The sequence below is a fragment of the Cavia porcellus genome, unplaced genomic scaffold (genome assembly GCF_034190915.1).
Source record: "Cavia porcellus strain 051 isolate PalLab524CR breed Dunkin Hartley unplaced genomic scaffold, mCavPor4.1 scaffold_3, whole genome shotgun sequence".
Taxonomy (NCBI): Eukaryota; Metazoa; Chordata; class Mammalia; order Rodentia; family Caviidae; genus Cavia; species Cavia porcellus.
Window position 1 is genome coordinate 65381022 of NW_026947486.1, and position 22369 is coordinate 65403390.

General features: G+C 37.9%; 1 pseudogene; it reads left to right on the forward strand.

The window, feature by feature from the left end:
• Positions 1–12738: 12738 nt before the first annotated feature.
• The window catches only part of LOC100721235 (heterogeneous nuclear ribonucleoprotein U-like), an 84812-nt pseudogene continuing 75181 nt past the window's right edge, over positions 12739–22369 (forward strand).

Genomic DNA, 22369 nt, shown 5'->3' on the forward strand with positions numbered 1-22369 from the left:
AATGTGACAGAGAGGCTAGATCATAACCAACATTAAGTCTTCTGTCTAGCTCTCTTTAAAAATCCCTCGTAAAGAAGCTTAGTTTCATATTAATATGATTTGAATATTTTCCTTCCAATATTCACACAGAATAGTATTCCGCTTTGTGGATAAGAGGTGAATTTTTTAGAAATTGCTTAAGTTATGTGGATGTTATCCTTATGAATACACTAGCATTCTGTAACAGGATTAGAGGGACCTAGTTTAGGCCTTTTTTGGTCTTCTACACAAAGACATACCAGTAGCACTAGGAGGAACTGTAGTTCAGCAGAAACCAAATATTTCGGCACCTCTTTTTGGACATTTCAGCCTCCAGAAAAGTGAGAATTGAATATTTTAAAATTATCTATTTTCAGATATTTTGTTCTGGCAACACAAATGAACTAAGACACATGTCTTAAGAATACTTAAGTAGCCATAATAGGAGAACAATGTGACAAGAAACAAATGTCACTTCTCACAGACAATGATATGCTAATGCATCTAGTCTGTGGCCATGCAAGTGAAAGAAAACCTTTTGGATGCAATCAAAACTTTGAAAAACTGTGGTCACAACTGAAAATGTCACCCATATAAAATGCTGATAGAACAGCTCAGGAAAGCTACTGTTGAATTCCTGATGCATTTATAATGTGAGTTGCTGTTTTTCGTTTAAAGACATGTCATTTTGGAGCTTATCCATAATGTACAAAAACGAATATCAGGTATTTAGTATAAAGAGTAGGGTGACTCACTAATCAAATTCTAAAATATAGAATGACTTTGAAACAAAGGAAAAGGAAGAAACAGAGGAGATGATGAAAGAATTATTGATAGTTAAATAAACTTGAAAATGAATATTATTAGAAACTTAATGGCCAATGCAGTCTTGGCCTGGGAGAGCATAAGGAGAAATGATGAAAATGTTATTGGAAGCTGGAGGAAAAGGATAATTGCTATTTAGTACAATATTTAGCACCACTTCAATTCCTTGCTGCTAGTTCTATTCATGTTGGTATCTGCACTCAATGCAAATCTGAAGTCTGATTTCCTTCTTTATCCACTGATGTACCAGGGGCATATTTTCACTTGGACATGGGCACATCCTGGGAAAACCAAAGGACTTTAGACAAAAATGAGACTTTCTAGACCTCAAAATTGAAGACATGAAGAGACCATGGAAAATATTTCCTCTGTGTGCATGTTCTTTCTTCTTTTGAACAGAGAAAATCAAAAGAAATAGAATAGAAAGAAAGCAAAACAGTGAAAGTGATAAAAGACTTCAAAACGAGATAAAACAAAACCGACACTGGCTAACATGATGCCTCTTGTTATTTTCAAAATAACTCTTATACCATGAGGCACAATAAAATTAAACAAGCGGAAACACAATAAAACCAATCAAAATGAAACAATGAAAGCAATACAGAACTGCAAAACATGACAGTAGAACACAACCGTGGCTACTATAATGCATCTTTTATTTTCAAAGTAACTATTTATACTGTCAGACATAATAAAATCAAACAAAACAAAATAGAACAGTCAAACAATACAAAACAATGAACACGATACAAGGCCAAAAATAAGGTAAAAGAAATCAGTAACTGCTACCATGATGCTTCTTGTTAAATTGAAAATAACTATACATACCATCAGGTGTAATAAAATGAAATAAAATGCAGAACAGAATAAAAACAAAACAATGAAAGGCATACAGGACTTCGAAATGATACAATAGGAATACTACAGTGACTATCATAATGCATCTTGTTATCTTCAAAGTAGCTGTTGTAGCATCAGATATAATAAAATTGAACTAAACAAGGAGAATAAAATGAATTAAAAGAAAACAAATAAAGCCATACATTTCTTCCAAATAAGATAATTGAGTATCAATAATGGCTACTACGTTTTGTTATTTTTGAAATAGCTGACCATACCATCAAATATGATAAAATCAAACAAACTAAACATAATAAAGCCATGCTAAAAAGAACAATGAAAACAATACAGGGTTTCAAAACAGGATATAGATGGAACAATGGCCAATGCTTTTACACTCTAGACATCTCCTCCACTTTCACCTTCACAACATCTCGTGTGTATTTTGGATTCCACTAACTCTTTTAGATTTTCATACTAGGGAGACAACCCGATGTTCACCATCATGACTGTGCATCATTTCATCCCTGAGCATGATCTCAAGTTGCATCCATTTACCTACAAGAGCCTCCAGTTGTCTTTCTGTATAGCTGAGTAGCTTTCCATTGTATAGAAATGCCATAACATTTTATCTATTCTGCAGGAATGGATAAGCAATGCCCACACTACTTCTGGTTCCCTGTCACATAGAGAATTGTTCTCTCTTCTTTGATTTTTAGTCTATGAATGTGCTTTTGAGTTAAATGTTTCTTGAATAAAGCATATTGATGGATTCAGTCTCCTGATCCACTCTACCTTGGCTTCTTTTTATTGGTGAATTGAGGCCGTATACATTAATGATTATGGCCACCATGCACTGGCTTCTCTGCCATGCTGCTTTCCTGCTGCTGGCTACCTGCTTTTCCCTTCCATTCATTTGTGTGACACAATTCGTGATTTCCCCTCTACTGCTGTTCCTGGAAGAGTGATCTTTTTTTAAATCTAACTCTAGAATGTTCTTCAGGATTCTTTGTAGGGTTGGCTTGGTGGTCATGAATTCCTTCAGTTATTCTTTGTCATAGAAGTATCTTGTTTTTCCATTAATTTTGAAACATAGTTTTGCAGGGTACATCAGTCTGGGTTGGGAGTTTTTTTCAGGACTTGAAATACTTAACTCCAAACTCTTCTTGACTTGATGATTTGTGCTGAGAAGTCTGTCATGATTCTGATGGGATTTCCTTTATAGCTGACCTCTAACAGATTTTAATATTCTATTCTTGTGTTGAATTTCTGTAATCCTGATTCATTATGTATCTCTGTAGATTTACTCTGGCTATGTCTAGCTGGAGTGTTATATGCCTCACTTATCTGTATATTATGTCCTTTTCCCATGGTTGGGAAGTGTTTTGCTGTTACTTCTGTAAATAGAATTTTAATGTCATTTGCGTTGACTCCTACTTTTTTACTGATGCCTATTATTTTTAAGTTACTTTGCTCTGTATCATCTCATGGTCAATGAATTACTATTTCCTGGTTCCTTATTTTTTTTAGAGTCTTTCCTTTCACAGTCACAAGCTACACTTACCTGTCTTCATGGTCACTAAGTCTAACTTCAGTTTCCTTCAGGCAGTTTTCCTAGCTTTCAGTGGGATTTTTAATATTCTGGATAGCTCTTTGAATCTGTTTCATGCTTTCTAAATCTCTCATTTTTTTTTACTCAAGGCTTCCCTCATTGTCCTATGTTCCTCTGTTTTTTTTTAACCTATGTCTTATTTAGAATGCTTAGCAATGCTTTTATTATGTTTTTTTATTTCTTCTTTTACCTGAGATCGTATATCTATTCTAATTTCTTTTACAGCCACTTGAAGTTTTCTATTTCAGTTACCATCATTTCAGCAACTTCAAGTGTGTGACTCATAATCTCTTTCAGGTTTTCCTCTCCTGGACTTGCTCTGCTTAGGTTGGAGTCTAGGGACTGACTTTTGCTTTTGTCTTGACATTTTCTTGGGTTCGCCCAAACAAGTGGGTAGTGGAGTCCCAAGCACTCTCTGCACTGGTTACAAATTCTCTGGAGCATGACTGTTTGGTTCTCCTGGCCAATGCTGGCTACAAGTATCCAATGGTGGCCACTGAGTATGGTGGTGCAGGGCTGGCTTCTGTTTTTCCTAGCCCAACCTGGCTACCTGTGGTGGTGGTGGGGGGAAGCATCCTTGGGAGAGAGCCCACTGCTGCATTCCTACTGAGTTGGGTATTTGTGTGCAGTGTCTGCTGATGGCTGCTGAAGTGCGATCTTTCGCGTTTACTAACTTATTGGAATTTGGAGAATTTTCTTTTCCTGTCTTCTTTTTCCCCGTTTTTATTTCTTCTTTCTTATTGCTCTTTTGACACTGAATATTTATGTTTTAATGTTTCTCTTATTTTTATTTTTACATATACTTTCTTCTTTTTCTCATTTTTTCTCTTATCTTCTATTTCTCATCACATTTTTCAATTAACTTTACCAAATTCACTAGACATCCTTCTACTTCTCAGTAGTACCCTTTTTCACACATCTTCTCTCCTCTTTCTCTTATCCTATAATTTGAGGTTTCAAATTGTTCTTTTTGTATTACCTCATTATCAATGCCCTGTATCTCCAATATTGTAATCATTAAACTTCATTAATTTTAAGATACTTAACTTTATAGAATTATTGTTGAATTGCCTTTCATCATTAGCAGAGATACATCTGATGCAGTTATATATATTAGCTGTAAGTTAACTCCTGAGTTGTCTGATGTTTGCATTCTACATGTGGATTTCTTCCGTAAGCTTAAGGGTGGTACTGAACTGTTTCTTATGGTATGCTGTTGTCTCATTTGTCTCGAATGATACTATTGAAGATGTTTTGCTTGACATTTCTAGGGTCTCATAATTATTTCTATTAATGAATTTTTCTCTGTAAGCTAACAACTAAACTAATTTTTGACATTATCAATACTAGGTACATTCCTAGAGAACTCAATCTTGGGCCAATTACACTTCACCCTCCCCTCTAAACTAATTGAAGTGGTCAGATCTTGGAATAAAGGCAAAGGTTTATACTTATCCATACCATAAGTACATTCTTGAAGTGTCTATAGAGAACTCAATACTAGCAAACATGTTTTATCCTATAATTATCCACAAATCTCAACACAAAACAAACAAAATCAAAAGAAACATGAGAAAAGAAGGCAAATAACTCCCAAAATTCTAAGCTTCTCCAAAATTAACTCAGTAGGCATCAAGGGAGAAAATAGTATAAGCTATACACCCAAATTACTCAAAAGCATAATAGAAGATATTAGAAAGCAGATCAAAGGGAAACTAAGGGTGATTGCAAAAGATACAACTAAGCAGATAATTGAATAAATATGATCCAGATGCTTTAAGAAGACACTACCTAAAGTCTAGCTGAATAAAACAAAATAACACAAAATATAAATGATGAGTTTAAGAAAGAATTATAATTCATGAAATAATTGCTCCATCAGAAATCCAGGAAATTAAAAGTTATATCAAAAGAATGGGTACCAGAAAGAAACAATATGAAGTCAAACTGTCAGAGCCATAAAATAGTGATGACTTCCAACCAAAATATTCATGAACAATTTTATAGCAACACCATAAGTAGAAAAAAGTGTTCAGTGTGTGCTATATGACACAAAGACGACTAATTAAGGGTAAGTAAAATAAGTGAAAAATCAGAAGACAGTCCAAATAGTAAAGGCAGAAAACTTTCCAAAGAGAAGGAACGAAATAAACATATGTAATACAGACAGAACCCCACATATCCAAAACCAAAAGAGAACCACTTTATAACATCATAATCAAAATACCAGAGGACCATCACAGGGAAAGAAATCTTAAATATTAGATTGCGAGCTAAGATGGAGGATAGATAACAGCCAGCTACAGTGGCTCCATGAGATACTCAATTAGAACTCAACATAAAACAACATGGGGAGCCTCACACAGAAGGAGAGGAATTCTCTTGTCCCCAGAAGAAACTAAGGTGAGATAAACGAATCAAACATACATTCCTGGTTGTCTGCACCACCATGGAGCCCTGAGTGCCTCTGGGCTGCTAATGAGACAGGCCATCCCCACTACCTCCAGCTTCCCCCTCTGACTCTGTGGCCTGGGGCCCCACAGAGGTTGAGGGATTGAAACCACTGGGCACCCACATGCTGTTCCAGCCCCAGCCACTAGCTTTGCCTCCGTGAATGCGGGCCTCATCCAGGAGGGCTCAAAGAAGAGGACAGGTTGTGACCCTGCAGGCTTGGGACCAAATTGTTAGGATGCATTGTCACCATCGCACTCACTGGTGGCACGAGGACCTGAGCCCATGGCATCAGCGCTCAGCAGGCCCCCGCCACCAGAGTGCCCCTGAGGTCCCCAGGCAGGCAATTGTGTTTTTGCCACCACCAGGCCTTGCTGCCCAGAACACCACAGAACTTCATGTGGTGTTGCTGCCATCACGTTCAGCCCCTCCACTGCCTTCCTGGATCCTGGCCACATCCAGAAGGGCCCCAGGATAAGGGCATATTGTGGTGCAACAGGCAGGGGACTGGACCTACTGGAACTCATCCCCACCTTTGAACACACAGCTCACGGCAAGGACTGGAACCCAAGGCACTGGCGCTGAGCAGGCCCCAGCCAGCAGAAAGTCCCTGAGGTCCCCAGCTGAGTGAGTGCGTCTTTGCCACCTCCAGGCCTGCACCACCAGAGCCCAATGGAGCCACGGCTACTGTCACTACAACCACCACCTCCACCACATCTGCTACCTCCCTGGACTAGGGCCACTTCCTGGAGGTTTCCAGGAGCAGGGAGTGTAGCGGCATCACGGGTGTGGAACCGGACCTGCTGGAATGCATCCCCACCTTTGCACTCCATGCTCACGGAAGGACCCGAACCCACGTAGCCTGTGCTGAGCGGGCCAAACTGCCAGAGGGCTCATCACGTTCCCTGGGTGGGTGAATGTGTCTTTGCCTCCACCAGACCCATGCAGCCAGAGCCCCACAGAGCCCTTGCCATGAACAGAGCCCAGGGAAGCTGCTTCTGAAAACTCCTCTTCAGACAAAAATGAGTATTACAGAACCAGAAGTTTCTGGTTTCCTGCCATGATTGACCAGCTTCAGGGAATTGGGCCTGCTTGCCTATGCCCTGAAATCTGGACTGGGTGGGCAGGGGTGAGTGTCCCTGCACCATTCCAAGCCCCTGGGAGGGAGTTTAACATATCTCAGGTAACAGAGATTTGAGGAGAGTAGCAAAACCCCAGTCAGGACGCTTCAGAAAGGTCGTAAGCAATATGGAGAGGGCCAGAGAACCCCCCAGACACACCCTTCTGGGAGAAACCAGAAACATGACAAGAGATCAAAGAAAAAAAAAAAAAAAACCTCCAGCTGCTGACCCTGTAAATCAGCCAAGAAGAGATAAAGACAGAAGAGAAACAGTGCTGTAATCATGCAATATTAGATACAGCTTCAGCGGACATAAAAAAATACCTTCCTGACCTCATAGACAAATGTACAACTGTACTTCTGATCCAAGTCAGGCAAGCTATAAAAAGATTAATTAAAGAAGTGATAAGCCCTTCCCAAGAGAACACAGGTGGAAGAAGGGAGTAACTCAGAGAAGAAGAGAAACTTTTCATGAAGAACATAAACATAATCTAGAATACATGAAACAGATCCAAAAAGACTACCAGGAAACTAAAAACCTCCATTGAAAGCTGGCAAAATGCCTCGACACAAACTAAAGTTAGACTTTTCAACTTTGAAGAGAGATTTATGGTGTGTGATCATGAAAGAAGCAACTCTTAAAAATAACAAGGAAGCAGGAAGAAACAATACAAAGGCTAGAAGATGACAAGAGGATCTATAACTTAAGAATGAAAAATGTGAGTGAAAAAGCAGGAGTAACAAAAATGAACTATAAAGAATATTCACAGATACAATTAAGGAAAACTTCCCAAGTAAGCAAAAAGAAATGATATCCAGATAAATGAGGCATACACAACTCCAGCCACCTACAAACAAAACAGATCTACACCCAGACATATAATAATCAAGATTCCAGAAATTCACCAATAGAACCGAATACTAAAAGTAGCCAGGGAAAAGAAGCACATAATCTACAATGGGAATTATCAGAATAACAACAGATTTATCAACACAAACTCTCAAATTGAGAAGAGCCTGGGGAGAAATTATCCAAGCCCTGAAAGAAAAAAAGTTGCAAACAAGACTAATGTACCCAGAAAAACTCTCTCCTAAAATTAATGGAGAAATAAGATTTTTCCAAGGCCAGGAGGAACTGTGGGAGTTCATGGCCACCAACTCAACCCTACAAAAAATATTGAAGGACGAGAGAGAGAGAGAGAGAGAGAGAGAGAGAGAGAGAGAGAGAGAAAGAGGAAAAATACCAGGATTCCAGCAGCAGTGACAGAGAGGCCTCAGTTAACTGGGTAGACAGTAGAATGAAGGAGTAAAGTGGACTAATAATCACAGAAGAATAAAATACAGAAATGAGACAAAGATGGTAAGCTACAATCTTTATTATAGGTAGCTCAGATACACTAACAAAAAAGAAACACAGGCAGAGTAGACTAGGAGGCAAGATCCATTGAGATGCTCTGAATAGGAGATACACTCAACCTGAAAGAGGGTTAATAAACTGAGAGTCAAAGATGAGAAAACAACACTATATGTGATAGGAAACCAGGGAGAAATAGGGACAACTCATCCAGCAGCCTCAGCTAGACTGCAAAGCTATGACACTTTTGGGCAGTTTGGAACTACACAGCTAGAAGGACGGACAACCTTGTGAGTTTAGTAAAGTAAAGTAGTACAGCTCAAGATCAAGTTCAGGGATAAAAAGGTTTAGCAACACTCAGATAGATAACAGGTTGGCCCCCTAATCTTAAAACTAAAAGAGCTTGTGGCACTCAAAATATACAAAGCAACCCGAGAAAGGGAAAAGGGAGGAATTATCTAAAAAAGGAAGGCAGAGGATATTGTTAATAGTGTATCTCGATTTAAAAGTCTCAGTAATCTTATCGGTCTGTTTAGTTTGATTATATTTTGTTCTCGTATGTCTACCATATTCAATTTGAGGGCGCAGACAGCTAACCCCAAAATAGCAGGTTATACCATGGTAAATATCTTTATTTCTTATTAACTTAACTGAAACCCTGTATTACTTACTTTGTCTTACTATGACTGATCGTATTTGAAGCTGGTTCATTAGACTGCAGTTTATCCTTGATTGATTACATTAGGATATGGTATCCTTGATAGTATTAAGTCTGGGAGTGGAGAAAACTACTCTGAAGATGACAAGATATAAAAGATATCCAATCTGGTTTTGATTATTAACTGCTTTCAAGTCCTAAAATAACTTCAAAGTTGTGTTTTTAATAAAATAGCTATGTAAGGTTATGTTTAATGATACGTTTAATGCCTGATGATGTGGACAATTCTATTGAAAATAACAAGAGAAAGCATAGTAACTACTGTAGATCACCAAATATTGTGGTCCTATATGTCTTTTTCATTTCATGTATTTCTAGGAATTTATTTTGTTGTCTTGTTTTGATTTGTTTTTCCCTATAATACAGAGAGAATACATATACATGTAGAAATTCACACATGGGAAGAATATTTAAAACTATTTTCGAGAACAGATTATATAATGCAATAATTAATGAACAGATATGCTGAAGATGAAGAGACACTAAGAAACACAATGCTAATTATGTAGCATTATGATATAAAATATAGCTATACTATTATTCACCGTTCAAAGTGATATTAGTCTAGTCTCTTAAGTTCAATTTCAGCATACGTAAAGATAAGGACAGCTACTATGAAGAGAATGAGAGACATTATGGCAGTCATTATTGTGTTCTCCAACATCAGATCTTGAAGACCTAAAAAGCCTTCAGCATCCTGTAATGATTTGATTAGTTCTATAGTATGCAGTACGTATTCAATGGGTGTGAAGATGGTAACTAACTGAAATAAAACTAGAGACAATAACATAAACAGTGAAGATTTCCAGTGGACTTGCTTTGACATCTTTTTGAACTCTTTTGTTCTGTTTTCATATGTTTAATCTTACCCTCTTTAAGATAAAATACAATTGTGTAAGACTGATAACCGTATTACTAAGTTTCTGTTCAATCATCGAGCAGAACTGTTGGCAGTCTCACTATTTGAATGTCACTTTACATACTTTAATTTTGTAACCTGAACAACTATTTCTAAGATGATCATATGTAACTTATCAACTGGTGATTTCTGCTTATTTTTCTGTAATTCTGTTTTATTCCTACCCATTTTTCTCAATTTGTTGGTTTCTTTCTCTTTAAATAAATACAGAAAACTATGTAATTAATGAAGAACAAATATATTTTTTCCTTTCTCCATCAATTGCTTTCTTGTTTTCCAACTGTAGGATAAAATAAGAAACAATTAATATTTGTACACCATTAACTCACACTAAAGACTTTTGAAGTCTGAATCCATTGTATGTACATCTGCATCTCAGTAAGGAAAAGCAAAAACAAAAATTGAAATAAAACCTTTCAACTTGCAACACAGACCCTTTGATATCAGCTTTCTCAAAAATTTAGTGGTTTCAATAGGGGGATCAAGTCAATCTTGCTGGTATCTTAGTGATATATATGAATGGCTGGATTTTCTTCATTGATAAGCTACTCTGTGATTTAAGTGTCTCTACTCATGATTTTTTTTTACATAAACCATATATATTTCCTTAAATCCCAGGTCTTTCAAGTTCATATATGTAAAATAAGAATGAGATTATCAGATGGCCACAGAAAAAATCATTCAGAAAAGTAGACAAGTAGAGATGTATATGTTAACTTCCAATTCCATAATAAACAACAATCTGTTTTTGTTTGAATGCTCTATGAAAAATAAACTGAACTATTTGTGGATTGGTCATGAAGTGTCTCACTTGAACTCCTTAATTTTTCCTACTCTCTCAATAATCAACCTTCTCAAAGGCATTCCTTTTTATGAAACTATGTTTGTGTGGTCATGTGATAAATAATCACTTAGTACATGGCCCAGTTGCTTCAGCTGCTGTGTTTAGTGACCTTTCTCCACTGGTTTCCACTACAAAGACTGTTAAATTTCTTTGTAGTAACCTTGCAACTACACAATAAAGGTCTTGCACTTTAGAATGATGTACACGTCAGAATGAAGTTAACTTTATCTAATGTGGAAGTATGTTGTCAACATTGATCTATTTTTAAAATGATTTTTAACAATGTTTTATTATTTTATGAAGGAATTTGAAAACATAAAGATATAAGTACAAGGACTATGAGAGGAATGGTTAGTTAATACTCAAGGTTACAAACATATATCTGAGTTCTCAAGAGAGGTTTACCTGTCACTATTAGTACTTTTGTTCTCCTTCTTCTAGTTCTTCATTTTTTTCCTCATTCTCGTCTTTCTTCTTACCTTTGCCTTCTTGAGCCTCTTCAACTACAGATTTATACTAATTAGCAATGCATTCTTAGCAAGTGATGATAGAGACTTCAGGGCTAAAATGTCATTGGAAAACTGTTCCAAGTTACACTTTAGCACCTAGTTGCCTACATTGAAAAACCTGTAGAGTAGCATCATTTAAGAAAATAAAAAACCTCAAAGACCACTGGGCCCCACTCCTACTGATTGATAAAATACTTTCATGGCTCTCATATTTTCTCTACTCCACAGTTATGGGGACATTTCCCCTCTTTCTCACATCCTGTGCTGGTGATTATTTTTGACTCATGAAGAGAAAGAGATTAGAACAATCTGAGTCTGTTTACATAAGTTAGTTTTGGTTTTTGTTTTTGTAAAATTTTTTGTTTTGTTTTTTTTTTCAGAACCATCTTGATTAAGAATTTGTCTTAAAGACAAGCCTACATTAAAGTTTATTGGTTCCTCAAACACTGAAAATATCAGTCTTACACTCTTCAAGGAATCTAGCAATCACGTATCATTTTCTTGGTCCATCCTGCAACGTTTTTCAGTTTAAAAAGCTGTAACCAAAAGTGAAGAATGCATTTTTTTAATCTTTACCCTGAGTTTCTCCTTCCATTTCTGCCCAAGTATCTTCCTGAACTGCACTAAACACAATCTTTCACCTTCTGGCTGTTCATACATTATACTATCTCCTATTCCTCATCAAACACAAAGTTGTAGAATTACAATGCTTTTTCTCATGACTGTAAGGTGTTTAGAGAATGTGGCTTCTTCTGGGCTCAATAGGCCACAAGATGTTTGACAAAATGAACTCATTGTTTAATGACATCAGACAAGCTCAGGGGATGATCTACAAGGGAGCCAGCTGCAGCTACTCTGGCTGCAAAGTTCCAAAGACTGCTGTTGCTCCCAGCCTTGCCCCTCTGGGTCCACAGGGCCAGTCTTACTGGACTTGGACTTAAGCCACTGCATGCACTTTTCTTTGCCTTCTGGGATGCTGCCCTGTTTGCAGGCTCCTCTTCCTCTCACCACAAGGCTCCCCTGCTAAGTATTCATCCTCTGAGACCCCACCTCCCACACCTGACCCTTCTAGCTCTCTGTGCACAGGTTCCTATCCCAGATCTTCAGATTTCTCTGGTGGTGCCTTACTACCCTGAAGCCAGAGGAGGACCGGATCATTTTGGTAGACACTGTGTACAAGGGAACAGACTAAATCACAGAACAGGTACAACGAAACCCAAGAATAATTCACTGGTACCTGCTGCTTCTCCGTTCTCCTCACTCACTTGTTTTTTGCCCTCTTTCTTCTCTTCATCCTCCTCTTCTATGGGCTGTATATCCTGGTTCTTGCTGAGGGTGACTTGGGCTTCCTCTTGCTCATCTTCTTCCTCAGAGTTTCCGATAACCATCTAAAGAGCTTCAGAGGCCATTGCTTTGGCCCTGTGCTTAGGCACTAGGACATCTAGGAGCAGTCTGAGGTCCAGACTTGCTACTTCATCACATCTGCCATTTTCCTCCTGGGGCTCCATCTTGCTTGCCAGGCTCAGACATGGCTGAATCAAAGTGCAGCAAGGACCTCAACAGGAGCACACATCGGGTTGTAGTTGCTATGCTGGGGAAAATGGCTGCCTCTACCTTTCTGAGGCTTCTTGCCGCGGGGCATCCTGGGAGCAATGAGGTAACAGAGGACCGCTGTTGCTAGGAAACCTGAGAGCTTTCTAGTGGAGGTTTCACCACTGCAAGGACAAACCCACTGTGACTGTATCCTAAGTTCTAGTGACAGAGAAAGTCAAGAAAGGTTTTGTCATACAGGTGGCAGACAAAATGAGAAACATTTGAATTTGCTGTTGATGGACAAGGCAGAAAAGTCTAGATATGCTGGTGATGAGAGAGAAGCCTGGAAGGGTAAACAAAGGATTAACCTCCATACATCTTCCTATAGTTCTTGTGCTAGGAAGCAAATTTTAATAGGTCCTGTGTCCAATAAATGAGCCTGATCCTTAGTTTCCCTTAAGATTTGAGTCATAAGGCTGTTGTAGAAGCTCAATGGAACCCTGCTCTTTTAACTTTATGTTCACTGGTCCGATTGTTATGCTCCCTAGCAAATACGAAATGTGACTTGCTTCAGTGTCCAGTTAAAAACACTTTACACCAGTCTGTTCACTGTCATTTAATTAAAAAGCACATAAATAAAATATCAGCAATATACAAAACATGAATGAAGAGGAACAGAGGGACAATTTGAAATCAACATAATAAAACCCACTTAGAAATCATACATGTTGAAAAGGATGCTTTAGAATGGAGAGTTGAGGTGTTAAAAACAGTAGTTTGAAGGTGTTTAATAAATGCTATATAATTCACACCCAGTTTAAGACAAATAAAGGGACGAAGGCAGTATTTTCAACGGATCATCCCTAAGCACATCAGATAGTAAAAGATGCTTCCTAGAATGTTTTTTGACTCAGCAGCCCGAGATTCTTCATTCTATTCACTTCCAATTAACAAACACCTTGAGTGTAAATAACTATTCAATTATGATGAAATCAAAAGCTATTGTATGCTGGTTCTACCATTATTGCTGTGCAAATTCTTCGAGAGAATACCGGTAGTGTAGATCATATTTTTCCTGTCTACATTATATAACAACAACCCTTCATCTTGCATTGTAATCAGGGTCGGTTGGTCTCATTGGTAGGCAGACTCCTTTCTTTGAGTATTGATACACTGCTTTGAGGAAATTTGAGTGACCAGATGACAGTTGTAGCTTCATGCTTGAAAGAACACTTCTTGTGTCACTTACTGAAAGCAGTTGCTCTGCAGGCATAGAACATGTAATATAGCTCTGCAACAAACTTCAAAGATGTATATAGTAGCCATTTTACAAGTATGCTACAGAGATTGGTCGTGAAAGGATCTATTGTACACAATAGGACAGGCCCACATCTCACCAAAAAATTGGATTACATGTTCATACTGATGACATATACTTACTAAGGAAACATGAGTAAATTTCATAATTCTACCTGCAAAGAAGAGAAGGGTCGGTTCTGAACTTCAGGGTGTGAAAAATGGCTTGACAGAGTGTAGAAGGATAAGTGGCTTTGGTTTGTGATTTGGTAAGAGAGTAGAACTGTTATGAGTTCTGACGGCACAACATAGGGCTTCTATGATTTGAACCACCCATTGGTTCCTAAAAAGCAATTGCCTGAGAGTTCTTGGCAGCTTGCTCAAATATGAGGTGCTGGGGAAAAGGGAGCATTGAAGCTTAAAAAGCATTCAGCAATACAGTGTCAAAAAGTGGTTTCAGAATCTTTTCTACACCTGCCAATTAGGTTTTAAAGCCTTCATTCCAGATTTGTGTACTCCACAGTTTCAAAACACATCATCAAATATCACTTTTTAGTTCGGTGCACATATTAAATATTGGAGAAAGTTGTCACAACTGTAGATTTTGTCCCTGAAATTATTCATTTATTGGGCTATTGCACTTGGTTGTTAGAATGAAACTAAACATAAAGCAGAAATTGGTGAATGCTATAATTGGCCCCAAAGACTCACATGATAAACTCCTCCCCCCAGCTTAGCACTATTGGGCAGTATTTAACTAGTGGTAGAAACCTTAAGAGGTAGGTCTGGTGGAAGGTTTTCATTTTCTTAGAAACATCTCCTTGAGGGGAATTGTGGGACCCCAGTCTCTTTGACTTTCTTAGCATGAGTGGAGCAATTTAGCTCCACCATGAGCTCCTGTCATGATATTCTGATATAGGTTTAAAGTCAGAGGATCAATCAATCATGGAAAAAAGTCTCCCAAACTTGAGCCAAAATAAAAATTTTATTGTATAAGATGATTATAACTAGCTTTTTAAAAAATAATCACTGAAAATTAACACAGAATATTGACAGAAGTATTAGAGTTTGCCATTACTCTACCAGTATGTGATGATGTGGAAGATTCTTTGAAACTGGCTTACAGGTATAATTTAGAGATATTTGGAGGAGTCACCTGAAAAAAATATCGAGAATGCCACAAACATTGCTTAAGGTGAGATGCTTGTGGCCGTTCAGAAGTCCAGAATACTGATAAACAAGTAAACATGACAGGTGATGCTGAGGTCTCAGATAAAAATAAAACTTTCTGGAAATTGGAATGAAGGCCATCATTGTTAAACTGTGATAAAGATTTTGTCAACATAGTATCTATGCCTTGAGATTTTATGACAAGAAAAGCTTAAACGGATGGATTGGTGTTTTGGTTTTTTTTTTTTTTTTTTTTTTTTTTTTTTTTTTATTGCTGTTGATTGTTTCTTTACTTTTTTCTGTACCAGGGACCGAACTTACAACCTTGCACTTGCCAGGTGGACACTGTGCTGCTGAGCTATATTCCCGGCCCTGGAATGGTTTTCTTGCTGAAGTAGCTTTTAAGGCATCAAAGCATTCAGGTCATTATATAAGCATTACTAGATGATTTAGTCATATTTACAGTAAAAATCAGGAATAAAGAGAAGCAGTACAGAAAAAATTGAAAAATGGACAGCTCAGCCAGAAAAGGACCATGTGTAAAGAAAGGAATGGACACACAGGGACTTTTGTACCGGGACTATAAAAAAGAAACTTTTAAAATTCCTTAGGAATCTGCAAGACCATAGCCATCCATATAAATTCTGAAGTGCAAAACTACAAAATTTTTCAAAGACTATCCAGGGAAGAATCTTTTGAAACAGAGACCTGAAGTGCCCTGTATCTCCCAAAGTTCCTGTATGTTTGCTTGCCTGTGTTCAGCCAATAAGGCACTAAGAAATCAATGCAACTGTGATTTAAGCAGTCCCAGGTACACCTTGTCATATTGGAAGACACCCAGTATGATCCATGTGGTACCGCTTTTGGAGTCTTTCATGATGCAAAGGTATGGGGTCATGCAACACTCCACTAAGATTTTAAAGGAAAGTCCGGGAGGCCAGACATTGTGTCAGAAACCCTGCAAGTAGTGCCTGACAGGGTGATGCATTCACCTGTGAGAGTGAAGCCAAAGTTATAATCAAGAACTGTTAAGGGAGAGATGCAATAAACATGGAATGTCACCTAGGAAAACCAGTCCTAGAGGAATGCCTATGGCTTGCAACTAGCACTGCAACAGTGGCAGGACTGTCCAAGCTATTTCGAGGTCTCCTCATGCCACCACTTGTCTCAGAAACTGGATATAGAGCTTTAGAATTTAGTGTTTACTCTCCTGTGGTTTGATCTTCTTTAATCCAACTCTATTCTATTCAATTCTATTCTATTTCTCTCTCCCTTGGTTTTGGAATGGGCATTTTTATCCTGTGTTTATCCACCATTGCCTCATTGAATTATGAGACCTGATTATTGTTTTATAGAGCCTCATGTTTGAGTCTTAGGGCCTTGAGTCTCAGAGGAGTCTTGGGATTTGCCCTCTTGAGCAATACTGAAACAATTAAGATCTTGGGAGTCCGCATATCGAATTAATATCTTTTGCATTGTGAGATTGATATGAATTTTTGGGGCCAGGAACCCAATGCTGTAGTTTACATCATTATTGTTGCTGAGAGGCCCATGTGTTGACTTGTTGTCTGACTAAGCAGTAATAGGAGGTGGTGAAATCTTTATGAGGTAGAGCCTAGTGTGAGGTTAAAATCACTGGAGGCATACTCTTGAAGGGTACAGTGGGACACCAGCACCTTACTTGTTCTCTCTTTTGCTTCCCCGCCCTAAGATAAATGGTTTTTCCCTTCCACATTATTCTGCGGTTATGTATTCTCACAGGCCCATTGCAATGGGACCAATTAATCAGGCACTGAATTTTTTAAAACTGTCATAATATAAAACTATCATTTATCTCCATAAGTGATTTTCACAGAAGGATGCCTTTTATATATCAGTAGTTACAGATAGACAAATAAGCTGTTAGCTATTACCCAAAAGACATTGCAAATACAACCTGCATTTTCCTTAGTATTTCTTAGGTTGGTTACATTCAAATTCAGGTGTTATGCTGACTGGTCCTCACAGTGGTGGGTCTTCAGGCTTGCCACTGGGGCTCACTGATTGCTGATGCCCAGTGATATCATCCACATTTATTTTGAGCCATCAGTAACCTAAGACCAACCAAGCCTTGGAGACATTTTAGAAGCATGATCCCCAGATTGCTAAAAGTCTTCCTTTGTGGATGAGCAAGATGAGGCCCCAGCTCCTATAAATTTGCAATCTTTTGTACAAAGAGGACACATTTTAGAAATTACATTTGCTTCTCTCTTAAATATAATATATAAAATGGCTGTTGTCCTCCAACGTTTCTGTTATCATTTATGTAGAACAAATAAGAGGTGGGTATTTCCTCCCACAATAAAAGTCTCATTTTCTACACACTCAGTAACTCCCTTTGATGTATTGGAGATTAAGTTTTGAGACTCAAACCATATAACTCTCAAAAATTTGTCTTGAATAATTTGTCTTGGGTGGCTTGCCGGTATTCCACGTAAGTGACTTAACTTTCATGAGTCAGCAAACAGCCATTGCCACCTGTTCTTTATCGAGGCCTACCAAAATGATACCAAAGTATTGAAACCAAGTCATACAAGAAGGGAGAGGGATTTGTTCTGTATGTTTTCATATGCATCAGAGGAAAACAGAAATAAAATTCAAATTCACCAGAAGCAACACGGTAATCTTGCATTTAAGTTTGGATGTGCAGTAGCTATAGGTATAATGGCTGAATCAGTTGGCAGTAACCCACTTGAGCCCCCATCCACTATTAGTGTGTTTTCTTTGAATATTTGGAGCTTTTGTTTTAAGCTGCAGAAATAGTGTCAATACTTCTACTGTCTTTAAGTTCTTCATCAAGATCCTGATTGTGTTTTCTCTTGCTTGTATTCCATATTATTTCCATAGTAGAAAATGGAACAGAAATGGAAGTTTAGTTGTTGATTTTGGTATTCCCAGTATCACTACCCTACAAGAGGCTTTTCACATTTGAGAGAACTTCCCCTAGGAATTTGTGAGTGCTCACAGAATATGCATATAAAAAGCTATAGCAACTATGCATCAAATAGTAAAGTTTAAAAGCAGTGGAGCATAACATGATTCCAAATGACTGCACCCAGGTGGTTATCGTTATTCCATTCATTATTTTACTGCATTTCCAAATTCATCCATATCAGCAGCGTCCCTTGTCTCTCAAAAAAACATCTGGACAGTGTTTCAGTATTTACATCGGAAAAATCATTTCCAATTGGAAAAATTATTTCTGCCTTATGACACAATTACAGAACAGAGATATAAGGCCTGTGGGTCCTAGTGACAACAGAGTTACTCTGACATCACCTCAATGTCCCCTCCTGAAAATTAGGATGCAGGACCTTAAGGTCAGACAATGGAAGTGTCAAGGGATTACTTTGTCCTGTGATATCTAATTGGTTTCTTCTTTGTCTTATAAAGATAATTTTACCTCCATGAAGGCATCTGACTCTATGTAGACATTTTCTATATCAATTGGATAGATAATTGCCTGTGTTCCTTGCCCATAACCCACACAACTCGTATCTGCACCAAAATTAGTTAGCACTTGACACACTAATCTATTCTTTGAGACGACTGTTCTACAGCCAATTTAGCATTCACTAATGACTACGTTCTTTATAAGAAATTTATTCACATTCTTTGTTTTATCTATGATTTCATAGAGTTTTCTTGCGTGATACAGTTGTATCTGGGAAACTTGGTTTTCTTTATATTGGATATTTTTTGGTCTAAAATCCTCAAGGCCACCGTTTCACTTTCACATCAGGGAAATAGATTCTAGGTATGTTTCAGTCATTTGCTGGAGGATAGGTTCATTATCACTGTTGTTATTAGGTTTATAATGCTGTTAGTTTAAAGCAGCTACGGTTACTATATTTGATACAGCTTCTTCCTCTGTATTCACCCCAAGTTTGTCATAATGCTGCCATTTAAACTGAAAATGAAAGCAACAAGCCAAATTTAGGACATGATATTCTCTTGCCAAAGTAGCCTGCATTACTCATGGGGTCAGGTGTGAGAAGGATTACTTGCTACTATTTCTCCTCCAAGAATATCATAGTTCTAATTTTAGGTCCAGATGCACCAACTGAACTTCCAAACATATAATGTCACAGGGTATATATTCACATTCCAAAGGAGAGAGATATGGGTATAAAAAGAAATGGAACCAAGCAAAAAACAAACCCAGAAAGGCAAACATTAAATCTTTCAGGAACATGTCCAGCACCTAGGGCATATTGTGGTAGAAATGTGCTTGGATGGACAGTTCACATTCGTAGCATCTCCAAATTCATCCAGTCTCCACTGCGTAATGGCTTCACTCTCACAACTGAAGCATCATCCTCTCTGGGGTTCCTTCACTGATTTCCCAGCCTTATCTCTGAAATCTAGGTGAAAGCCTCCACTATCCCACAACCCTTGCCTTATTCATGTCTGCAAGATCAACATCATGTAGACTGGGCAGTAGTTGAGAACCTGTGGACCAAAGGTGTAGTGACCACTGAGTTCCTGGATGGCCGAACTCTGAATGTCTGAACTTGAAGGAAACTCTTAATTAGAATGCTATGAATGATAGTGTGTACTGGGGCTCTCTTTTCAAAGCAGAATGTACACTTTTGAGCTTAAAAAGAGTGGAGTCTGGCCAATTCCTGACATGCCATCAAGCCGTCTTTTCTTCTTATATTGATGCAAGGTGCTTCGCTTCTATTTAATAGTAAGAATTTTGTCATGGTTTATGTCTGTGGTCCCCCAAGCCCCATGAGTTTGCATTGTGCATTTGTGATTGATTCATTGTTAGTGCTTGGATTGATGGTGTCAGTGATACACCCATATGGAGGTGGAGCCAGGATGTGATGTAATGGCAGGGAAAAGGTGTGCCTTACTCTTTTGCAAGTTTCTGCCTTGCTGTTTGCAGCCGCCATGAACTGCGGCCCCGCCATGCCTGCCTGCCTTGCAGCCTGCCTGAGTATCGACTGAAATCTTCAAAAACTGCAAGAAATAAACCTTTCCTTGCCAACTTTGGGCTTCAGGTATTTTGTCTTAGCAATGAGTAAAAAGTAATTAAGACACATTTAAACAACCATGCTCTCCTTGTACCCAAATTGGCAGCCACTTCCATCTTGGTAAAACTGCAGACTTTTCACACTTGCTTTATGTTCCTGCTTCCTACTGTGGATCTGAATAAAAGCAACCACCAGTACCCATGCCACAATCTGAATGTTGGACATCCTTGAAACTTTCTATGCCCAATCAATTAGTCTAGCACCTTTAGATTTAACCTCGTGTGAAATCTTAAGCTGTGGAGGAAACAGACAAATTTTTGCACAATAAAGAATGTAGAACTGCTAATTGTTTTCACTAGAATCCTTCTCATCTAAAACTTCAATAGTTTGGCCTTTACTGTCTGCATTACTATCAGCATTCTTGTCTTCTGAACTCCAACCAGAAATATCCATCAGCTTCAGCTTGCAGTATTCTAGAATTTCTCCACCCTGCATCTTCAACCCTTTCCAGAATCATGGAAAGCAGTTCAAAAGGCTGCTGAACCATGTGATCAGGATACGCACAGTCACAGTAATAAAGCCATTCTTGGTAGCACTTTTCTATATTAGTCCCCTTGTTTATTGCAGACACAATATCCAACACCCACAACTTAAAGGAAGAGAGGAATATTTCAGCTCACAGTTTCAGAAATCTCAGTCTCTGCATAATTATTTGACAAAAAGGCAGAAACAGCATGGTGGAAGGATATGGTGAAGGAAGACTGCTCACCCCATGTTAGCCAGGAAGGAGAGAAGGAGGAGAGGCCACAGGTACAGAAATATACATTTCATACGCTTTCAGTTTACACCCCATTAATCCATCCAAAACGAGGCCTCACCTACTAAAGGCACACTCAGCTACTGAACCCATCAATAGATACATCCACTCATCAGTACAGTTCCGCCTTGACTTGATTATCGTACCAACACAAGATTTTGGAGGAGTATTTCTGACTTAAAACACAGCAATTTTAAGAACAAGGTATAAGAAAGCTTCCTAAGTTGCCCTCAATCTTAAGAAACTCCTGCCTACCTTCCTGAGTAGCAGAGATTACAGCAAAGTGCCAGTTCTTCCATTTTGGCATTGTCTTTCAAAGAACAAATTTGTAAGAATTTTTTTTTTTTTTTTTTTGTCTTTTTCCTTTTTATCGGTACCGGGGATTGAACTCACGACTGCCTGCTTGCAAGGCAGGCACTTATGCCGCTGAGCTAAATCTCCAGCCCCCAAGAATTTTTGATGGAATCATTTAGTCTTTATTTCTTTGCTTATACTTTTGATGTCATATTTAAAAGCTTTTGCCTAACGTTGATCATGAAGAGTAGATTTACACATATGATTTTATCTAAGGACTTTTTATTACATTCATGCCTATTATCAATTTTGCATTAATTTGCCTTTTTTGTCATTTAGGGTTCCAAATCTCTTATTTTATGTAAACATAACCAGTTATGACAGTATCATTTGTTAAGTGATCATTCCTTCCCCTTGTACTGATTGTCATCTTACTAAATATTTAGGGGCCATAATTGGAATGACTATGAGAGTTTCCTTTTACAGTTAATTTTTTGAGAATTTTTATGATTAGATTTTATCATAAGATGGTTCAAGTATGTTTTCATTGTAATACTGAGATGATGTGTCTTTTGATATTTTACTTTATTAACATTATATATTATATTAATTGATACTCTGATGTAAAGCAAACTGTGCATTCTTGAGTGACTCAAAAAGCAGGCTGTGTAACCCTTTTAATGTACTACTGAGTTTCTCTGGCTAGTATTCTGGTTTTGTTATCTTAGAGATAGTTTTTCAGGTTACTAGATTTCAGCGTGAAAAACTGATCAAACACTCAAACAATGAAAACAAAAACTGTTCTTTTCGACGAAATAACAGAAATTAGTAGTACAGTTGCCTATCATACATACATATATATATTCTCTTCTCCTTTCCCTATCCCAATTCTTTTGTTTTTAGCATTTTCTTTCACTATCATTGTCATAGCATCTACTGTACATTTTTGTTCTTATTCTTCTTTCCATTCTTTTTACACTCAGAAGACAATATGGTATTTATACATATGAGCTTGATTTATTTCACTGATG